Source organism: Aotus nancymaae, unplaced genomic scaffold (assembly GCF_030222135.1).
Source record: "Aotus nancymaae isolate 86718 unplaced genomic scaffold, 86718_ANA_hifiasm-v0.15.2.pri h1tg000003l, whole genome shotgun sequence".
NCBI lineage: Eukaryota > Metazoa > Chordata > Mammalia > Primates > Aotidae > Aotus > Aotus nancymaae.
Window position 1 is genome coordinate 38,101,666 of NW_026988414.1, and position 14,809 is coordinate 38,116,474.

At 55.9% G+C, this 14,809-nt stretch overlaps 1 protein-coding gene across 6 annotated transcripts in view; it reads left to right on the forward strand.

Moving 5' to 3' along the window:
- The first annotated feature begins 1,261 nt into the window (after positions 1 to 1,261).
- Positions 1,262 to 14,809, forward strand: part of CNTFR (ciliary neurotrophic factor receptor) — a 51,686-nt gene continuing 38,138 nt past the window's right edge. For 2 of the 6 annotated variants that reach the window (XM_012463234.2, XM_064380514.1), the window contains exon 1: positions 9,391 to 10,785. The gene's annotated coding sequence lies outside the window, so the exon portion shown is untranslated. Of the gene's footprint in view, positions 1,333 to 1,871; positions 2,036 to 9,386; positions 10,786 to 14,809 lie in introns of those variants that run through there. The other 4 variants (XM_012463235.2, XM_012463232.2, XM_064380520.1 and 1 more) reach the window with 4 other exon arrangements.

Below are 14,809 nucleotides of genomic sequence, written 5' to 3' on the forward strand. Positions count from 1 at the left end.
TCAAGTCCGTTCCCCAACCACTCGCTTATTTCCACCCCGTCCGCCCCTCGCCGGCCGGATGAGAGCGCCCAGGCCGGTCAGCACCCTGGGGAGGAGCGGTCCCTGGTGTACCGAACCTTGCCAGAGCCTAGATCTTCGCTGCAGGGGCAGGGGCAAGTTCTGCTCCCCACAAGATCCCGTCTCACCGCCCCCTTCCTTCCCCTAGTCCACCGTCTAATCCTGGTCTGCGGCCCGGGAAGCAGGAGGCCAGCAGCCCGGAGAGCCCGGGGAGAGGATACCTAGTGTGGGCGGCTGTGGGCTGGTCCTCAGCGGGGCGCAGCTAATTTGCTGTGTGTCCTGAAGTCCTAGCCGGCCGTCTCTGAGCTCAAGCCCATGCCGACCCCTGCCAGTTGTAGGGAGGGGATTCCGTGGCCACGGAAGTGAAAGTGAAAAGCCCAGGCCGTGGCGGGAAGAAGGATTTTCCTCTGCAGTGGGAGTCCCTGAGGCATTTGTTGGGAAAGGGCCCGGGCGCTCTAGGCAGCCTACTGGGGAAGGATGTGAGGAAACAGTGAGACATTTCCCTCGCTTCTCTTCGCCCTCAGCCCTAGAGCAACTCCCCCGAGGGCCCAGGATTATGGGTCATGGGTCAGGTGAAAAATCCAAAAGGTGGAGACGGGGTAGCCTTCTCGGTCTCCGCCTCTGCCATGGCCTCTCCATTGCGCTGTCGCGTGGCCTCAGAAGTTGGTCAGGTTGTCTAACCTTACTCTCCCATGTTGCAGCCAGACTGGAGGCCCAGGGGCGAGTGCAGTGAACACCCTGGCCCCTCAGAGGCCCAGGCTGCGAAGGGAGTGAGCCTCCTCTCGAGGGGTGTACCTCCCGCGCCAAGGCCGCCGAGGGGTGTGCCTGTGCCCAGCATTGAGGGTGCACCCTCCCTACCCCTTCATTCCAGGGGAGGCTTCTCATCCCTGCTGTGTGTCCTCGGGGCGCGAAGAACGTGCGAGTAGTGACGTTGGTGTCATCGGAGACATGGGAGGCATGGGCCTGAGCTCCCGGCCGGGTCCATCCCCGATCAAGGAAGCCCCTTTCCCTCCCGCGAGGGGGTGACCCGGAGGGGAGTCGTTGTGGGGGGCAGTAGGAATAGGGGAGGGGCGGAGCCGGCTGGCTTCTTCTGGCTTCTTCTGCCCAAAGTGGGGGTTGGGGGTTCTGGCTCGCGTTCCTCTCACGGTGACGCCGGAGGGAGGACCCCGAGAGTTGGCTCGGGGTGTGCCGTGCCAGGGAGTCGGTGCGAGGCGGTCAGGGCCTGAACGTGCGGGAGTGTGCGCAGGAGAGACCTGGCCAAGGCCGAGGGGGAGAGTGAGTGTGAAGGAGCGATCCCGGGGGTGGGTGCGCGCCCAGCCGCCCTAGGGGAGCAGGCGGAGTGGGTGTGGGTGTGTGTGCACGCGCGTTTGCGAGACCCGCGGCCGGGGTTGCGCGTGAAGCACGGGGACCACAGCCGTCTGGAGGGCGCACCCGAGAAAGGGTGAACGCGAAGGGGCCACGCGTGCCAGTGAGGGCGAGTGTGCCAGCGGGGGGGGGCAGAGCGCATGCCAGTGCCGGGCGAGTGGGAGTGGGGGCTCACAGGCCCTCGTAGGGCAAGCGTGCCCCCGCGAGCTGGCTGCGCTTGCCAGGCGCGGGAGCGTGCCAAGTCTGGGGAGCGCGGGGCCCGTGGCAGGGAGGGGTCGTGGCGCGCGGCCGCGGAGGCGCGGGGAGACAAGGCAAGAGGGGGAGGGGAGCGAGGGCGCGCGCGGCCGAGCGGGCGCCCGCGGTCACATGGGCGAGGGAAGGAGGGAGGGAGCGCGCGAGGGAGGGAGGAGGATGAGGGGGTTAAAGCCGCCGAGCGCCGAGGAGCCGGTGCAGAGCGGGCGGCGGCGGCAGCGGAGGCGGCGGCTCCAACCGGCGCGGCTCCGGGCTCCGAGGTGGGATCCGGCGGGCAGTGCTAGCTCCGCGCTCCCCGCCTTGCTCGCTGCCCGGGGCAGTCGGAAGGCGCGGCGCGAAGCACGGGTGGCCCGAGGGCGCGGTGAGTACCCTGCGGCGGAGTGCGCGCGGCCGGACCCTCAGAGCCCGGGTTGACGGACAAACCCGCGGCCCTCGTGCGCGCAGGAAGAGTGAGGGGACACCCGTGGGCCCACGGCCGGGGGCGACAGGAAAGTTCACGAGAAACTTTGCCCGCAAACTCGGGGGCGGGGGCGCTGGAGAAGCGGCCCCCACGTCCGGGCGCTCCGGGGGTTGGGCGTGGTGGTGGTGGTGGTGGTGGTGGGGCCGGACTGTCGATTAGAGGGAGGTGGCTCCGGCGGTTCGCCCTAGTGTCCCTCTTCCCACCCCTCAGCTGCACGCGCGGGGTCTGAAAAAATTCCTGGGCTTGGAGCGTTCGCAGTGGCTCCTTCGCGCCCAAAGGTGGCTTCTTTCTCGGGCAGAAATCTGGACTTCAAAGCTCCCGGGGATGCGAACGGACGGTTGCGCGTCTGCCACTGCATGTGTGTCCGTGTGAATCCGCGCGCTCATGTGTGCATGTGTGTGTGTGTCGGTCGGCCTCCCATGGTTTTCTCTTGAGTCCGCCTGGATGTATCTCCATGTAGTGGGTCTCCTCCAGTGTGTCTCTTTGTAAGTCTTCCTGGCTTGTGTGAGTCCGCCTGTGGTGTATTCCCCAAGTGTCTCTTTGTGAGTCTGCTCGTGCGTGTCTCCTCCAGTGTAGCTCACTGTGAGCCAGCCTGGGTGTCCCTGCTCTGAGTAGTGTATCTCCGCGTGCGTGGGGGCTGGGCCGTGGGGAGGTCACCAGACGGACAGCTCTCCCTCTCGGCTCCTTTCCTCTCCCGAGCCTTTCCTCCAGCGTTAGCCCACTGGCTTGCTCCCTTGTCCCCCTCCCCCCTCCAGTAGCTTCAGGCGGGCAGGACTATTTCACGCCTTGTTGAAAATTCAGGATTTTCTTTCTCTTTCTGTCTAGTCTGTCTCTTTGAGAAGCGTTTGTGTGTGTCTGTGTGCCTGGCAGCTTGTCTGTAACATTGGGTGTGTGTCTGCATGCTGCTGTAGGAGTGTGTCTGTAACACTAGTTGTTCTGCCTGTAATACTTGATGTATTTGTGTCTGTGTCACTGGGGGTGTTTGTGTGGCTGTGATCACTGAGGTGGTGAGAGTCTGAAATGCTGGGTGTGTCTGTGCATCTGTAATTGCTGTGTGTCTGAGGGGACTGAAACACCAGGTGTATTTTTTTGTGTGTCTAACTCTCTGTGTGATGGTGTGCCATTGTATGTGTGGGGATGGGGCTTGAGCCATTGCATATTCCTAGGGATGTAGGGCTAGCAAGGACTTGGGGGCTAGAAGGGCCTGGTGTCTCAAACTGTGCCCCCCTGTCCACTGTCACAGCCCACACAAATCCTCTCAGCTGGTGCAGGGGCTTCTGGTCAGCACTGGTGAGATGGAGCTAAGGGTCACACTGTCAGGGCTAATGCTCCAACTGAGACCCTGAGCCTACACAAAAACTAGGAGTTTAAAGTTTATGCACAGGGCTTCCGGGGGCTCTGGAATCCATACTCAGATGCACACTGGGACACTTCAACTCCTTCTAGGGTCTAGGGATTTACACTCATGTGGACTCACACATTGTGGGGCTCATATCCAGGGATACACTTCAGTCCTGGAGTTTCCACATAGACCCATGTTGGGACTCTGCTCACACTGGGACCCACACGGGGATTATAGGCTCATGCTTAGATTCACCGTCTTATCCTTTAGCTTAGATATACATTGAGACCTAGAGCTCACACTCAGAATCTCACCCGGGTTCTAGGGCTCACACGAAGACTCTGGTGCTCACTCTAATTCACACTTGCATTCTGGGACTCTGAGTTACAATCAGATTCACATGGGGAACATGGGGCTCACATTTGAACTCAAGGACTCAATGAGGACACTGGGGTTAATAGATTCACATTTCCAAGCTAGGGCTCACATTGACTCACGCAGGGACCCTGGAGCTCGCTGAGATTCACATATGACCTTTGGGCTCACACTTAGATTCATGTGGGGACTCTGAGGGTCAGATCTCCATGGAAACCTAGGGCTCACACTTAGATTCATACCAGGATCTTGGTCACTCCCTCAGACTCACATGAGACCCTGTGACTCACTCAGATTCACATTGGGATCTCAGAGCTTAGACTCAGACTCACACTAGGACTCTGGTGCTCACACTTGAGATTTCCCCTTCCATTTTAGGATCACTTTGAGACCCAGTGTTCACACTCAGACTCACACTAGGGTTCTGATGTTCACACTTAACCAGACTTACATGGGCACTTTGGGACTCACACTCAGAATTAAAAAGGGACACCAGTGTTCACACTCAGACTCCATATGAGTCACCTTTGCTCATACTCAGAAGCCTTTATGACCAGGGGCTCGCACTCAGACTTACACTAGAACTCTAATGCTTATGCTGACTTGTACAGGAATTCTGGGACTCAGGCTAACACTTCAGTCCTGGAGCTCACATTCAGACCCACTGGGTTGTTTGTTTGTTTGTTTGTTTGTTTTTGAGACAGAGGCTTGCTCTGTCACCAGGCGCCAGGCTGTAGTGCAGTGGCGCGATCTCGGCTCACTGCAACCTCTGCCTTCCGGGTTCAAACAATTCTCCTGCCTCAGCCTCCCAAGTAGCTGGGACTACAGGCGTGCGCCACCACGCCCAGCAAATTTGTGTATTTTTTAGTAGAGACAGGGTTTCACCATGTTGACCAGGATGGTCTCAATCTCTTGACCTTGTGATCTGCCCATCTCAGCCTCCCAAAGTGCTGGGATTACAGGCGTAAGCCACTGCACTTGGCCCCACTGGGGTTTATAGTCAGATGCATGCTGGGACCTGGGCTTATGCTCAAACCCATACTTGCATCTTGGAGTTCACACTCAGATGGACATTAGACCCAGATGCTTAGATTAAACTCACACTTTCATCCTGGGCTCACATTCAGAACCACACTAAGATTGTGGCAATCACAATCCCAGTGGAACTTAGGACTCATGGTCAGATATGCCCATGCTTTCATTTGGTTTGTGGTGATTGTTGGGGCACTTGAGGTGAGGAAGAGAGTCTGACTGCTACAGGATCCGTCCCCTCCAAAGGTGAGGAGGAGAGAGGATACACATTTGGTCACATCCCTCACATGGGCTGTGGGCTGATGGAGACGGGAAGCGGGGCGGTGATAAAGGCTAACCCAGTTAAATTTCCCTGCTTTCCTTCCATAAGGAGACTAGGCTCTTAGCAGGAAGATCTGCCAAAATTGTTGGTACAGGGGTGACACGAACCCTTAGATTCCTCCATGTGCCATATCAATGCACACCCATTCCCCTTGAATAGTTTTGAACATCCCTTCTGTGGTAGAGAAGGCCAGGTGGGGGAAATAAGACTCTTGTCCTCCCAAGACGCCCCCGCCCCATACACACATATCTCAATCATTCTTAAGATGGGAGGGGTGTGAAGACTGGAGGGAGCAGACTTTGGCTCCTATGACTGCTCCAGGGTGTTGAATCTGTAATTATAGGAGAGATAACAGCCTCAAATCTATGCAGGGAAGGTAGCTAGAGAAGACTAGAGCTCACCCTCTCTTCTCTCCTCTGCCCTGCCTGGGGAGGGGTAGAGACCATGTTATGTTGTGTGTGTCTCTGGGATTGCCTGTTGAGCCCTTATCCTGGCTCCAGGGCATGCCTAGGCTTCCCCACGCTGTTCCCCAAACGAGCAGTAGCCTTGCGGGGGCTAGGTTGCAACCAGCCCTGGGACTCCAACTCCCCTGGAGATTCTCACGGACTTTGTGTGCTCTGCTGCTTTGGACATCAGTAGTTGGGGCTGCCTGAGGCACACTGTCTTCCCCCATGGGAGCCCACACAGTAGGGACATGGTCCTATGGTCTCTACCCCAGTGCTGAGATGACTGGGCTATAACTGCTGCCTGTTCCCAAAGGGGACACATGCTCTCCAGCCCCCCTATGGGGGTGGGGGGCTGGGAGGCAAGGCGCCCCTGCTCTCTGCCCCACCATGGTGAGTTGAAGTGTAAATGAATCAGAAACATATGGAGTGGATTTTCTTTGAAATGCAGATGGGTGGGGGGGATCGTGTGTGCTTGGTTTGGGGGGTTCCTGGAGAGCAAGGAGCCTGAGAAGTGAGAACTGACCCCTCCTCCAGATCCACCATTGGGTGGGGGTGGTGGGGGAGACCTCAGCTGTGTAAACTCCTGTGGCCCTGGGTGACGACACCCACAGGGGCTCTTGGCTTCCTGTGGGGAGGGGCTGAGAAGGCAAGTGGTCCCTGGGGATGGAGAGCACTGAGGTCATCAGTCCCTTTTACCTTTCCAGAGGGCAAAGAGAGTCCCAAAGCACAGATCTGTGCCGGTTTGGGGGTCACCAGAGCTAGGCACTCTGGGGGCCAAGGGGTGGGTGGAGGAACTGAAGCAGATGTTCAGGAAGAGTCAGACCCTGCTACTGTGGGCAGCCAGTTCCCAAAAGCTGGGGCTAGAGCTACAGTAGCAGGAACTGAAATTAAACTATGATAGTAACTTGTGTTCAGCTTGAGAGCCCATCTTGGGTTTAGGAGCGAAGAGTGCTGTGTCCTGTAGAAGGACAGGTTTCTCCAGACCCAGGGCAGTAAGTGTGTCCCACCATATACCCTACTTATACTTTCACCATGTGACATTCAGCGAGGTTGCATAGTAGTTGCCTCTGAGCTCTGTGAGACTCAAGGACTGGATCTACCTTGCTCACCCTGTACTCGCCTGCCCTTGGCACAGATCTCTTACACCTTAGGAAGGCATTCTTGTGTGAACAATAATACATCTTTTTCTCTCTCATCGGACTGAATGCTCCTTGTGGGCAGGACCATGTGCCTGGCTCTCTGTACAGTGCCTGGCAGGGAATAGGTGCTCAATAAATGTTGAGGCATGAATCACTGAGTGGGACAGATCGTGGGGAGAGGGAACCTCCTGGGATTTGTGGTTTGAGACCCACCATCCCTTGTTCTACATCCCTGTTTGGCTCAAAGGAACACTGGTTTTTAGATTAGACTACAGGAAGGAGGGACTTCCCTGAGTGAAGGGAAAGAGTGCAGAGGATAGGCCCCTTCCTTGGAAAAGTCTGGACCAGAGGAGGCTGGGGCAGGGCAATCACCCTGACTCCATGGCAGAGGTCGGAGGTCACCCTCCCCCTTCCCACCCTCAGGATTTTTCAGAAGGCAAGGTCCTTTTTCCCCTATGTGGTTGTAAACATGTCCCTTGCCCTCTCTAAGTGTGGGTTTCTTAGACTCTACCTGAGGAAATAGACCCTATCTCTGACCCTCCAGCTGAGGGAATGGACCCTATCTCTGACCTTCCAAGGCTGGACTCTGAGACTGTGTAGCTGTTGTGGGCACCACAGAGTGTCTGTATTGGTATTAATGTCTGTCTGAGAACACGGGGTTCAAATCCTAAAAATACTCTGTCCAGCCAGAGCCCAGGAGTTGCTGGTGTGGGCCAGTGGCTGCATCTGGGTCAGATAAAGATAAAGAGGAAGAGACACACACCCAACGCCAGGAAAGACTGGGAGAGTGCGTGAATGTGGGGAAACTGAGGTAGCATGGATGAGAGAGGCACAAGAGACAGAGCCTTTGTTTTATGTGGAGCAAAGATGTATAAAATTACTGGTGCCAGTTAGTCAAATTATGGCAACATTTAGGGTAATCTGTTATCCTACACTGCAGAGAATTTCCTTCTAAGAGAGTCTGGAGATACATCCGATACCAGACATAAAAACCAAGTATTCAGTAGGATCCATTTCAAGTCTAGCTTCAGGATGTTCCAAAATAAGAATGTGGCAAAAAACAAAGTATTCCCAACTACCCTTTTCTGAGCCACTGCCCTCCTCCTTACCTCTTCAGAGCCCCTTCTTGCAGCCAGAGTCCCAATGAGGGTCTTCAGACTCCCTTTTATAGCTGCCCCCAACCTCACTTCTAAATCCCAGGCCTTTGTGTAGCCCCTTTCTCCAGAAGGGAGCTGCATGGTGGTCCCAAAAAGGCAAGAGGAGCCCAGAGTCAGAGGGAAGATGCCATGTAACCTTGGTCCATGAGCTGACCTTTCTGGGCCCCTCTGTGAAATTGTGGGATAGGGGGCTGGGCCCTGGCCCAGGCCTGGAGAGAAGGCAGTTTTGGCACCCATCCAGGCCCCTGACGTCAATGACTCTCCAAATAATGGAATCAATATTGGGGGGTGGGGGCAAGCGTGAACCAGGCCCCAGCGATTAGAAACAGATCAGCACAACCCCGCAGCTGATTCTGATAGAGCTGCCTTGGAGTGTTTGGGTGGGAGGCCTGGAAGGAGGTGGACCTGCAGGGGTGGGGTTGTAGGATGCTCAGGAATGGGCAGGCAGAGCCACCATGTGTCCAGAGCTCGAGGGTATACAAGTGGGTAGAGATTCAAGCTGTCTGGGATTGGAATGATGGGGTGAGGGCCCCTATCCTGGTCCCTTTCTCCTCTGAGTCTACAGGGTTCTGAGGCTAGGTGAAGTTTGTGGATGGAGTGACAAATTTCAGCCAACGAGTGATAAAGAGTGGGCAAGGGGAGTTCATCTCTCTGCATTCCAGATGTGGGCCCCTAGGCCATATTAGGGGTCACAGGTTATACCCATGTGGGGGAAGAGTTCTGAGTGAGATCTAAGTAAGATGACCTTTTGCTTGGAGGCAAAGGGCATGAATCCAAGATAGACAGATGAGTATCCCTCCTCAGATTGGGAGTCTGGCCTCCACCAGCTCACATTCTCTCAGCCTCCAGAGGGCAGCAGGTGAGGATGGAGGGGACCATAGGGTCTATGGGGGGCTGGCCTGGCAGCAGCTGACAAAAAACAGGAAGAAGGGCTGGGGGAGCGGCTGTAATTATGGGGCATTTATTATTAATCAGATGAAATTGCTGGAAGCAGCTGGTGTAATGTGCGTAGCGATACAGACTCTGCATGCTTCCCCCACAACATGCACACACGCATACACACACCATACAGCCTGAGCCTTGCTTGCTTTCAGTTTGTTTCTTGTGAAGGTCAAATGGGTCTATATGTGTCTGCATACTGGAGTGTATCTGTGTTTTTTCATGTCAGCCTGTAACGTCCTCTACTCCTATTGTCTCCTTTTCCAGCTATCTCTCTTATTCTTTGGCCTAATGTGTCCTTCTCTGTCTCTGGCTTCCCCTCAGTCTCCCTCTCTTTGGGCCTGTCTTGTTGTGGCTGTATCTGTCACCATCAGCCAGCCTGTCTCTAACACCTTATTTTGGTTTCTGGCTCTCTCTCCCTGGTTGGTGATGTCTCTGCATCTCTGGGCAGGATTAGAAGACATGGAGTCCCTTTCTCATGGTATGTGTTTAGGCACCTAATCACACCTTTGGCAGATATATCTGGGACCTGTTTTCAGGGGAGCAGTTGGACGCTGAGGATCAGCTGGGGTCTTATTGAAGGTGAGGGGTCTTTTGAGTGGCTGGAGTTTGTAGAAGCAACAGTGGCTTTCAAGATATCCCTGAGTTCAAGGCCAGCTCCTTTAACAACTACCAGTTGTGTGACTTTGGGCAAGCTGCTTCTGCTCTCCGAGCCTCAGTTTTAGGGTCTGTAAAATGGAAACAGGATTACCTCAAAAGCTTATGTGTTTTTTGTTGTTTGTTTGTTTGTTTAATACAGGGTTTCACTTGGTCACCCAGGCTGGAGTGCAGTGGCTCAATCTTGGCTTACTTCAACCTCCCCCTCCTAGGCTCAAGCGATCCTCCCACCTCAGCCTCCAGGGTTTCACTATATTGCCCAGGCTAGTCTGGAACTCCTAAGCTCAGGTGATCCACCTGCTTCAGCCTCCCAAAATGCTGGGATTACAGGTGTGAGCCACCATGCCCAGCCTTGAAGCTTGTTTTGATGGTTCAGTATCAAAATGTAAATTAAGTACTTGTCATAGTGTCTGGGAAATCCAGGACCCTGAACAAGTGCTACCTGCTATTATTATTGGGAAAGGCACTGTGGAGGTGGGTGAGAGATCTGCACAGGCAAACTGGTAAGCAGCAAGGTTTTGGAGCCAGATATGGACTCAAATCTAGGCTCTGGAACTGGTCAGCTTTGTGGTCTTGGGCAAGACCTCCTTGAAGCTCAATCCCCTTAGCTATCAAATGGGAAGAACAATAGAACCTACCTCATGGAGAAATCATGAAGATTAAGATAATGCATATAATGTGCCAAACACAGTTCCTGGCATATAACAGATGCTCAATAAATCATACTGGTGATAGGAAGGGGGTGTTATGATGGTGGTTATTTGCACCATGCCTGTGACCCTGTGACTCTGAGATTGTGCATGTGAAGATGTGTGTGATATGGAGGTGCCTGTGTGTCTGCACACTGATTGTATGGGAATTATAGATTGTCTGTGGGTGTGTATCTGTGTTATATCAGGCCACTGCCTTCTGGCAACCTTTGTCCCTGTGGTTAAGAACCTGAAGTAAGCAAGGGGTGCTGGAAGAGGTCTGTGTTACTCTCAACTTTTCTTCTTACAGATATTTATCTGCTGCCTGACTCAGTCTCCCCTTCTCACAGTGGGGGTTGAAGTATGGAATGGCCTCTGAGTTGGACTAAGGCCTGTGGCTCCTCTGTGACCTCTGATGTGTGCCCTTTGCCCTTCTAGAATCTAGCCTTGTCACCTTGTCTCACCCCCTTGGTTTTGGAAGTTCTGAAGAGTTTGGTCTGGAGGAAGAAGAGGAGGACATTGATGTGCTTGGTGTGTGGCCAGTGGTGAAGAGGTAGGTGCTGGGGCCCAGGTGGGACAGGTCAATCTCAGGGCATGAGGCGGGTGCAGTGGGGCTGTAGGTCTAGGGGACATGAGTGGAGGAGGACCTGAGATTCCTTCCTCTCTTCCCCTGTCATTTCTTCTTCCAGAGGTTTTGGATTCAGCCTGGCTGAGGCTGTTCATGCTCTCATTATAGGCCTAGAAAGGGAAGAGACTTACCTATGGTCACACAGGCAAGGGCAACACTAAGTCAGCAAACAGGGTTCTACACTAAGTGGGGGCTGAGTCCCAGATATGAGAGTATGTTTCTGTTTCAGTGTCCTCAGGTTTCCTCTCTGCCCCCAAAACATCTCTCTGGCTTGATTGGAGGAGCAGCTAGGCTTGAAAGAGGTGGAATGGGAGGTCAGAAAGTCCAGAATCTTCTGAGGCCAGCTGTGGGGCCATGCCTGACTCTCCCTGTCTCTCATTCAAGCCAGGCAAGGCCCCTGGATTGGTGGCTTGGGGGTGGGGGCATCCAAGGAATCGAGGCACTGGAGCGGAACGGAAGGGCCTATTGTCCAAAACCCGCCAGAGGCCCACAAAGGCCTGCCAGGCTTTTCATCTCAGCTCCCAAACAGACTGGCCATTTTCCTGGCTCGGGGCTGGGGGGGACTAACCCTTCACAACTGGGACCAGGGTGTTGTTGAGGGTGGAGTGGGGTACCCCAGGCTCACACATAAAAGGGGCTTAAGATGGAGCTGGGGCCCAGGAGAGGAGGAAGGGAGGCCTGAGATGGCTACAGAAAGTTAAGCTTTTCACCTCACTGTTTCCAGAGGACCCAAGGACATGGGGTGTGTATCTGATAGAAGTTGAGACTAGGACGGGGCTAGGAGATGAATTTACAGAATAAAAGATAATATTTATGGGAGATACCTTGGGAGGAGTCTGGTGGCTTATTTGGAAAGTGGGCTACTGAGCTTTGAGAGCACATAATCTTCCACAAACTGGAACCACCTTAGAAACCCGGGACAGGAGCTGGAGAAGAGAGGATAGTGGTCAGGGGAAAGAATGAGCTCCCTGCAGCAGGAAGAACTGAGGCCAGACAGCAGGAAGGACTTCCTGCCAGTGAACAGTAGCTCAGATGCCCTGACCCTGTTCCTGGGGATCTCAGAGGATTGCCTTGGAGAGCAGGGGAGCTGGAGATCACCCCAGGGGCTCAGGCTGAAGCAGCTTCTGTGGGGGCCAAGGAGGAGGAGGAGGAGGCCGGAGAGGGAGGACTTGGCAGTTCTGTTCACCCTCCCCCACCAGCACCTCCAGCACCACTTTAAAAACAGCTTTTTAATTTAACAAAGTGGCTGAAAAACTGTTTTTGGAAATAAAAGATATTTGCTGTCTCCCAGGCTAGCACTCAGCCCTTGCAGAGAGCCTCTCTCTCTGGGTTTCTCCCTGCTGCTGGTGGTTCCTTTATTCCCTGTCTCTCTTTTTGTTTGTTTCTGCTCCTCACACCCCCCGCCACCCCGCCCAGCTTCCCTTTGGCCTCCCATCACCCTCTCTCTCTCCATCATCCTCTCTCTCCATCTCAGTCTCTGTGGGAGCCTCACCCTCAGTGCCTTATCTCGATGGTATCTCTGCATTTCCTTCTGTCTCTCCTCTCCCAGTCTCTCTCTTCTGGGGCACATCTCTCTCTCTTGATTTGTCTCTGTCTCCCAGCCTGTCTCAATCTCTGTCTTCCTCCACCCCCCTCCTTTTCCCCCAACCCCAGCTCTAAATGGGTCTATTTAAAACGCCCAACGCTGCCAAGTCAGAAAAGCGTCTCCTGATAAAGCACATTAGGCGGAGGGAGGGAGGCGGGGGAAGGAGGGAGCGGCGGGCGGACGGATTGATCCAAGCCCGTAACCCCATTAATCAGGCAGCGTGGATCCCCCTCCCTCCCCCGTTCCAGCCCCTTTTGAGCTAAAAGCCCCTTAAATATTTATCACCCCTCCCCAACAGGGGCAAAGGGAGGGATTTATGGCCCTTGGTGTAAGTATCCACAGCTGTCTGGTGCCCCCGACCCTGTGTGCATGTGCTCATGTGTTACGGGTGTGCACACCTGACAAACCCAGGGTCCAGCGGCCAACCTGCCCCTCACCCTGCGGGCAGCCTGGTCCCTTGGGTTCCTGGAGACCCTAGGAGTCTGGCCCTGCTCCTGTCCCTCTGGAAGGGGGACCTGGGGTCCTCATCCCAAATGCAGAAAGTAACTGGAGAACGGGTGGCATTGCACTATCATTCCCAGAGGGCAGGATGGTGAGCCTGGGGTTCAGTTCCCAGATTTCTCCAAATTCCCAGCATTGGAAGTAACTTCAGGAATAGAGTTAGGGCCCCATGCTTCTAAAGTAAGGCAACTTGGAAGGTTGGCCCAAGTTCCCACTTTATCCTCAGAGGGCAGGAATAGGACCCGGAATAGGACCTGCGGGTAGGCTGGGAGCCTCCTGTGCCCTAAAAATTGTGGTGAAGGTGAGCTGGTGGGCTTTGGGTGGGGGTAGTCACTCCGGGGAGGAAGAAGGTAGCCCAGAGCTGGGGCCAGGTCCCACATCTCTCACCCCTTGCTGATAGCCCCAGGCAGCAGAGGTCAGCCCTGAGACGGGTAGTGGTCTGCCCGAGCTGGCCTGCAGCAACTTTGCCTGGGGCAGGGAAGGGAGGCCCCGGCCGCCCCTGGGTGTGGACAGGGGCCGGGACCGGAGCGGGGAGGGTCCCTTCTCCCTCCCCTCCCCCAGCATCAAGTGCCACATCTCCTCCTGACTCAGACAATTAGATTCAAAGGATGACCTCACTGCATGCCGTCCCTCACTCTCCCTCCGCTAGCTAGCTCGCTTGCTCGTTCGCTTGCAGCGCGCTCCTTCCTCCCCTCCTCCCGGCCCGGTTGCCCGGTCGCTCACTCGCCGCTCGGCCCTCGTCGCTCAGCTCACCGCTCACCGCGGCCCCTCGCCCACCCGCCTGCCCGGACCTCTAGGGGGGCTGCTCCTGCCTCCCGGGTCCGTCCCTGCTGCCCGGGCCCAAGCCCTGCAGACCCGATGCCCGCGGGCGGCCGGGCGGACCCGCGGAGAGCCGGAGGCACCGACGGGGCGCCTGCGTGGGGACTCAGGTCAGTGACCGCAGGGCCGGAGGACTTGTCACCCCTGCTGCCGCTGCGACGCCCCCGCCCGCGCGGGCCCGCCAGCCAGCTCGGCCCGCCTCGGCGCTTCCCGCTCCTTTCTCGGCCCCCGCCCCCCGCCCCCCGCGGCTGCTCGGCGCGCTCCCCCTGCCAAGCTGTCTCTCTTCTCTTCTCTTTCTCTCCCCTCAGCCCCCCTGCCTCTGCAGCCGGTGGGAGGGACTGGGACTTCCTGAGGTCCCAGGGATGGGGCCGGGGCCCATTGGCTGCAATCGGACCAGGCCTCTGAGAGGGGAGGGGGCTCTGGCTGTGTCCATCGGCCTGGGGGAGGGGACCACTGCCTGAGTGGAAGGGGGGCTGCAGAGAGAGAGGCCCACAGTGTGGGGTGACATCTAGACAGAAGGGATGAGCTCCTGATATCTTTCTTTTCTCACATCCTGTGGGCCTTTTGCCTGGTTTCATTTGATCCCCAAAGCCTGGCTTCATTTGTCCATACCTCCTAGCTAACTCCAGTCCCCACTGCCTGGTTTCATTTGGCTCCCACTGCCTACCTTCTTTGGGGCCCTGTCACCTGGTTTCCTTACACCCTGCTGCCTGGTTTCTTTTGTCCCCACTGCCCCCTTCCCCAAAGTCCCTATCATCTGACTTTATGGCATTGCCCCAGACAGATCCTGCCTGGCTTCCATGGAGTCATGTCAGGCTCCTTTTAGGATGGGGGCATCAGGGCCCCAGCTACACCTGGAGTGGCAAGTGGCAAGGATGTCCACAGCATTGCTGATCTTTCCTGAGTTGGGGCCTGCCAGCACAGCCTGGATTCCACTCTGCCTGGACAGCGACTCTGTGTCTACTCCTCCGGAGATGGGGGCGGGGCTGCAGGGTCCAAGGACACCTTAGGACTCTTCTCCTCAGTGGTTAGAGTGGCACCCAC